This window comes from Salvelinus sp. IW2-2015, linkage group LG8 (genome assembly GCF_002910315.2).
Source record: "Salvelinus sp. IW2-2015 linkage group LG8, ASM291031v2, whole genome shotgun sequence".
In the NCBI taxonomy this organism is placed as follows: domain Eukaryota; kingdom Metazoa; phylum Chordata; class Actinopteri; order Salmoniformes; family Salmonidae; genus Salvelinus; species Salvelinus sp. IW2-2015.
The window spans coordinates 17,143,675-17,151,883 of NC_036848.1; positions in this window are offsets into that span (position 1 = coordinate 17,143,675).

Here is an 8,209-nt window from a genome sequence, read left to right on the forward strand (position 1 = left end):
ATGTTATTGCGGGTGTAGCGAAAGTCGTCTAACAGTGCAGTAATATATAACAATACACATAAATCTAAAAGTAAATGAATGGAATAGAGAACTAATGAGTGTAGCGTTCAGGTCAGGATGTATGCTTGCCACAAATTAGCTGTTGTGTCCTTCTTGAATCTGTTTTGTACAGGCAATTATTAAGTAATGAAAATGTATGTGTGTGGTTAAATACAGAGAAACAGGAAACTCAAACTCATCGGCTAGAAGGGGAATCTATTTGTGTTAAGATTACATTGTTAATCTTTGTTGTACCAACTTCCCACTGGGCAAAAAAAACCCTGCTTGAATCAACGTTGTTTCCACATCATTTCAACAACTAAAACTTCAATGGTGATGTGACATTTCTTGTTGAAATCACGTTAGTTGACGACCCAACCAAATGTAAATCAAAACTAGACGTTGAAATGACGTCTGTGCCCTAGTGGATTCATTAGATGTTTTTTTGTAATACAACCCCAGTTGCTTCAGTGGTGAAACTTAACATACTCAACAATGACATTCTGTGTGTGTTTGTTCAAGCTTCGTGAAGGGAAATACTTATGTTGAGATGTGTTAGTTGCCCACAGATGATTTGAATGAATGAGAAAAACAGTGGAGCTGTCCATAAGAGAGTTCCACTGTCTTAACATTCTTTTCTCTACTGAAAGTGCAATCATTTCTTCATTAGTCCTTTATTTGTTTCCAAGTGTTCGTCTTCAGGGCTAACATCTAGTTTATTTGGATACTCTTAATTACAAATGGGAGAATGGGTTCCCCCCTTCGAAAACAAATCTCTATTGCCAACTCCTAAAGGGCAAAAATAACTTAGGGGTGGACAGCGGGCAATTGTATTTCCAAGATTGATGAAGTTAGTAAAAGACTGACCAGATCAATTTGACCCAATTTCATAGTGTTGTGATGAAGTTATTATATTGGATCTTTCTGTTGAACCACAGAAAAGGAAGATGATGAGTTAATGTTCTTCACCTGTTTGGTAGTTTTGGGATTTATTAAAGGAAGCCTGAGGTGGTAGACTGAACCACAATAAATTACATTTATGGCAGTGTCTCTCCGGATAACAACATTTGGTAGCACAGTTTCCTTAAGGATCTTTTCATTTTTCTCTGTGTTATTAAACCCAAAGATGAAACTCACAGAGGTCTACCAAGACATTCCTTCCAACCTCAGTTTATCTGTAAGTTGTCAATTCATTTTGTCTCTTGTCTGTCACTCAAGGTTCTATCAAGGGGTCAGACCTGACGACACAAGCTATAGTTATCCATCATCACCTCAAGACACAGCTTGTCTCAAGTCACAACATAGTCACAGCATTGGGTTAGCGTCAAATCACAGAGCATGGCCCTATACATCAACTCCTCCCCAATTAACTACAAACAAAGGTGACATCATGATTCATGCATTGTTTTATGTTAAGTCATCACCTCAGAGACACCTGCCAAAACATCTCCCTGAAAAAACAAAGGTGAATGATGCTAAAAGGGGCAACTCATCCACAATTGATTGTAGACATGGAACACGGAGCACAGAGCACATTCATTTGATGGAGCACAGAGCACATTCATTTGGTTTAAAAGCCATTATTAAAAGAAGGAAAAAATGATGCTGGAGCTTGCAAATAGCAAACTACGACTGTCAGAGGCATGATACCGGACGGGTTATTACATTGCCTTCATTATGATTAATAACATCAGAAGGATCCTCCGCTCTTCTCGTCGAGATGGAAAACGTAATTAGCCCGACCGGTTGGCGCTAAGGCAGGGCCTCGTCTTGGCTGAGCTCTCACATTAAAACACCCAGGCAGCTATAGCAGAGAACATGGAGGCAGCATCCACCGTATAAAGTGTACCGGTAATGCATTCTGTTTCCTGACAGCGAAATCCTATTTATTTCAGATTTCCTCTCCCGCCTGAGGTTTTATTAAAAGCTCTATTGAACAAATAAATATTGTTGTGCAACAGAGGTCCTTTCGCTTTTTATGAACGACGACGGCGGAAAAGGCCCTTTCCTGGTGACAAAGAGGACATTGAGGTTGGGAGGTAGAGAGAGACTGAGAGCAATGGAGGCAGAGTGCGTTCTCATCGGTCTGTTGGTGCACCTGCGTCAGGCACCTGTGAAATGGATATTACTAATGATACATGTCGTATAGGCAATATCCTCACAGCAGCAATGGTCACACTGACTAACTGGATCGTGCTACTTTTTGCCTTTCATTTTCCCCTTGTTTTTCCAGCCAAACATACTGTTATCATTGATCCAGCCTCACAGTTGAAGGTTCTTTACGAAAAATGACTGCTCGCTGTTGTAAGATCCAACTAAACTTAAAAAAGCGAGGGAGGGTAGGCCAACAGTGTTTTGCGTACACCATGTTATGTCACAGACTCACTGTACATCAATGTTTTGACTTGATTTGGTCTACCTGGCATTCCACCTTTTAGTGACACATTTCAGGAAAAATCCTTCTGGTTCTGTATAGTGAAAGTACAAGAATGAAGCTTGGGTATGGCACCTTCAATGTAGCTTATTTTACAAGCAGTAAACATTTAATTTTCAGAAAGCATTTAGGACTAATAAGTGTTTTAGATCACCGTGCAAAATACAAAAACATTGCTCTCACCACATGAACAACATGCTTACTTATCATTAGAAGTACACAAATGACCTAAATCCAGCTATTAGCTGACGGGTAAGACTTTTACCACTCATCAATCACTCTCCGTGCTCATCATCCCGGACAGGCTAAGGACAACACAAACAAGCAATCAATTGTTTGACTCGGCTTGAGTCTGGTTACAGACCAAACACATACATCTGAACTCGATGGAGGTAGCTGAGGTAATTCTTACATTTGTGAGACATTGTGTTAAAATAATGCCTGCTACATGACTCATTCCCACAGTCTAAATTACATTCTCATCTTTCCATTCTGTTGTTTTTGCCTGGTTGCAATAAATACTTTTATTTTGAAGTAGGGACCTCTTTATATGGACCCATACAAAGTTTCCTTTGGTCCTCAATAGCCTCTTCCTTTGCACAGACAGTGCAGGATGAGAAAAGTGGTGGTGAGAGAGAGAGAGAGTGAGTGTGTGAGAGAGAGGGGGGGGGGGCATGCAGGTTTTGTAATAATGATGTGCCCTCAGGCCTCTGTGGCTGTGCTGTCTATCACTCTGCTCCATCCCGCCCACTTCTCTCTCTCTCTCTCTCTCTTTGAAACGAGAAATGCACACAGACTGTAAATTGAGGAAATTTGACCAGATTTCTGAAGGTTTTAAGCAATTGAATTGCCCAAACCACTAGCTCACTACAATGCCACAAAGGTCATTGTTGCATTTCACCACCCCTCATCTTAAAGAGATATTCTACCTCTAACTTGGTTGAAATCCTATTACATCTTGCATGTTCATCCGATCTGTATAGGCCTATGAACGTTGGTCCAGTATGTTCTCAAGACATGGATGAGTTCCCTCATTTAATGGGTTTTCATAGGGTTTGGGGTATTGGGTATCATTGCCAATAGTGGCTAACAGAAGGTCCCTCTCTACATCATGCCCCCAGGCCACACTACTGCGACAGAGCCCGGGGTGGCGAGCTGACAGCCGGCTGGTGGCTCCTCAATGCGTCGGAGGAAATTAAATTACTGCTCGTGCTGCTCAGTTTGTAAACAACACAAAGACAATGATACGCCCAATTACACTTCAATGCAATGCATGTTAACAACCATGGAGTGTCCTGAACCCCAAAAGGCAGCCACAGCCCTACACACAGAAAAAGTTTGGGATAAAATGAATGAAAAAATGATATGTCAACGTGCTCTAACAACTTACTTGTTCTGACAAATGATGGGTACCGGTATTGTGGAACTATTTTCTGTTATGTTGTGTTTTTTTCTCTCACAAAACCAGGTTTAACAGCCCACTTGTTACTATATGTTATTGAGCCACAACATACATTTTCACCACGTCCTTGTTGTAGAAGTGCTTGTTACAGAATGACACCTAAAAACTACCTGCAATTCATTTATGATCTGTATTGCATCATTATTACAGGGCCTATTTGGTTACTGTGAAGCTGATTATTCATTTCTAATCCTTTTCTGTCTTCTTATTGGTTTATGTTTATATGAGCAGAAATGTGTTGCGAACATCTTGTTCAGTAAGATTTTACATTGAAATCATGGAATTCTTCTTTGGGGTAATTTTATTTAAGTTGAAGTCATAACCTTAATAATTTGATCACGTCGAAATGAGTTGAATTTCTTACCACCAGTCAGACAGTAAGGATTTGGGGTGGAGAATATTTACCATGTATCTGCACACTTGTTTGTAAATTACCCAGCTCCGACTTCTTTGACAATAATATATTTGACGAACACCAGAGGAGAATGATTAAATCAAAAATGATTGATCATATCACGGGTCAATTACATTCCATCTAATTGTCATGAGAACTAGAAGTAGCCGATTCTCGAGAATTCACTTTGAAACGAAGAAGTTGGAGTTAGGAGTGAAACTGATATCTAATCCATATTGGAGGACAATATTTTAGACACAATGCTGAAATGCTGAAATTGGCCATTTCATGTATTTTGTCAATTGGATAATGGTTCCAGTTTTCAGAACAAAACACTTCCATTTCAATTTCAAGTTGTCAGCGAGAAAAAGTCCGTTATATAAACCGGTGTGATTGATTGAGCAGGCTACCAGCCTCTGCAATTACATTCATAAGACATTTATTTGATTTGACAAAGACGATCAACAACCCAACGTAAACACTTTTCAGAAACACAATCCATGGAAAAAGCAAACGTGGGACATTGTTTACTTTATAATGAGTAAATGTTCTGATGAGGCAGAACAGTGCAAAACAGTATTGCTGTATAGCTGTATTAGAAAACATCAGTAGCAATAATGATGATATTAATAATATAATATTAATAATAGCTTATTAACACTAATAATAACACGTCTAATAATAACAATAATAAATTGCCTCCATAATCATCTAATTATTTTTTAATTAAAGCAAGACATACTAAAGCCAATATAATCACTATAGAGACCCTACAGCAGTCTTCATGCAATTTGATGAGTGAATATCATTTGCACAAAACAATCTTACATCCCAATATTGCTATGGCGACAATAACAGAAGGGCATAATATATCTTCTACAAATGAGTAAAGCAACAGTCACCTTTTCCAGTGCCTTGTCAATTTACGTTATTCAAGATGCTATTCTTGAGCGATGCTGCTTCTGTACGGTTCATCCTCCATACAAGATGACGTCTCTCAATACTCCCGAATAGCCTGCATCTCAGCGTTTTTCTTTTTTCCCCCGAGTGGTCCGTCGACTCAGTCCAGTTACAGTCGTCTGATCTGGGCAGGAGGCGCCAGGTTATCCCCGGGGAGCTGGAGAGTCAAGGACTGTAGCTCGAAATGCAGAATAATGTAATTCTATCTGGTCTGAATTCAACCTAATTACAGCAGAAAGCAAAACAGGCAGAGAGGCTAGCGACTGCAAATGGGTCGGGATGACAGGCCCATCAGCTTAATGCCCAACATCCTCGAGTGGAGAGCTTTGGAAAAGACTCACCAAAGAGCGCGAGCCTGCCTGAGTGACGGGAGTCAATGCATCGCAGAAAACATATTCTCTTTCTTGTGATTATCGAAAATAAAGGCTCCTTTAGGCCTATAAAAACACGAATAGACATAACAGCAAAATGATAATAACAATTAGCCTACCACAACGTCGTAATAATGATTACTGAGTGATAGGCTATTAGGCTGCATCATTATTATTATTATTATTGTTGTTATTAAGCAGTCTGTGCAGGCTGCTATTTACCTATTATTATTTTCACAGAACCTTGAGAGAAACCTTTGTACTAATTATGAATACAGTGCTGTCTGCCTTTTGATGATAGTCACGAATTCAATCAGTTAAGGTGGATAACCAATATCATAGAATATCAACTGCATATACGGCCTCAGTAACTGCACAGCACAGAATTTAGGCCTATAGCTTAAAACGAGCCAACAGGTGCCTGTGCCCTACAATGATCACAAACAGCCTGTTTTTGTTCCAATTTGACGATTTGTTTCACAATATTGTTTTATTGCCCTTTCACTGCAGCATTTACATCATAATTTGACATTTTCTTAGAGGACTGACTTTCTATATGGCTCCTTTTTGTGCAAAACTATCGCAGTTGTTTGCAAATCTCTTGAAGCCTTTTTCAGAAACGTTGCACACGCCAGAGGTTGGGGGGTCACTATAATATATCGGGGAACCAACTGTGACAAATTCCTTCTGTCTGTGCTTTGCTGATACTTTATTACCCAGACGAGCAACACTGCCTGGAGATAACGATTCATCACCGGCTGCATGGAAGCCGCCATAGACATCGCCTCTGGGCAACCAGCTAAGCGCCTTCATATTGCCATTTGAGAAGGGGATTGCACGCAGAGAGCAGCTTGCGAAGGAGGAGGGCGGGGGGCGACACACACATTTGACGGAGAGGTTGATTAAATTGGTTTAAATCTTAATATGGATGCAATCCTTGTCCAAGTTTAACAGAAATATCAGTACATTTTTTCTGACGGCAAATGCTTCATCCACAGTTTCACGTGTTATTAATGTACCTTAATTCACGTACGGTTTAGGCCTATTGTTTATATATCTTGAACAAAAATGTTGGCTTTGAGTTTTATTCGATTTTTTTCGAAACTGTCATTGTTTGGTCTTATTTGTGGATTATTCGATTGTGTTAGAAAATACAGATTTAACTATGTTTTGCCTGCCTGATTAGTTTCATTTCAGTATGAGCTGGTAATGAACGTAATGAAATGAAACACCAGTTAGGTAGGCTCAAGTTGTCAGGTTCAATAACGAGAGAGCTTCTTAGGTTCAAAATAATTAGAACATATAATAAACTAGACATAATTAAAGGCTATATTATGTTGCCTCATTCGAATTAGTTTTGTATTTAACAGGGCTGTGTTTACACAAGTAGCCTTATTCCAGCGTTTCCCAAACTCGGTCCCCGAGACCCCAAGGTGTGCACGTTTTCTTTTTTTTCCCTCGGACTACAGAGCTGATTCAAATAATCACCTTATCATCAAGCTTTGATTATTTTAATCAGCTGTGTAGTGCTAGGACAAAAACCAAAACGTGCACCCGTTAAGGTCCCGAGAACCGAGTTTATAAAACGCTGCCCTATTCTGATATTTTCGCCAATTATGGGCAAAAGAGCTGATCTGATTGGTCAAAAGACAAACGCGCGTGAAAAGATCAGAAWYAGGCTGCCTGTGTAAACGCAGCCTTCATTAGCGACTATAACTCGCTGGCCTATAGATAAGAAACTGGACCGTCAATGAACACCGTTTGGCTCTTTTGAAAGATCATTTAATTGAAGTCAATAACAGGGCAAAGAAATTATGCAGTTATGAATGCTTTTCACATACTCTTCTCAATGAGTCCCTCCTCGATAATAAACGCGTCCAGGAGGGTAGAATGTAACAGATTAATCTATAATTGAGATAAGTCAATCAGACTACAGTGTTCTGTTACACTACATNGATTAAATTGGTTTAAATCTTAATATGGATGCAATCGTTGTCAAAGTTGGACAGAAAAAATTGTGATTTTCTGATGGCAAATGTTTCATGTCAAATCCACTCCATAGTTTCACATGTATTAATGTGCCCTGTTCATAATTAACTTAGGGTTTAGGCCTATTGCTTAGGCCTATATATGTTGGCTTGGAGTTTTATTGGATTTGATGTTCTTGATGGCTTATCATATTCAATTGTGTTAAAAAAATATAGTCCATCGAAATAGTTTTTAACTGTTGTACCTGGCTGATTCATTTCATTTCAGTATGAGGCGTTAAAAACAGGTTGTGAAATGAAAGTTAGGTAGGTTCAAGTTGTCAGGTTACATAATGAGAGATTCTTACTGTTCAAAATAATCAGAAGGACATAAACGAATTAAAGCTACCATTTCGCCTCTTCTTCGAATTGGTTTTGAGTTTAGCATAAGTCTATATGTGTTGGTGAAAGTAACTCGCAAGCCTATAGGCAATGATGTATCCCATACCCATAAAATATGCCTATGTTTTGGTCAATTAAACTCGCTGCCAAGCTATAGGCCTATATGGTACAGGCCTATAC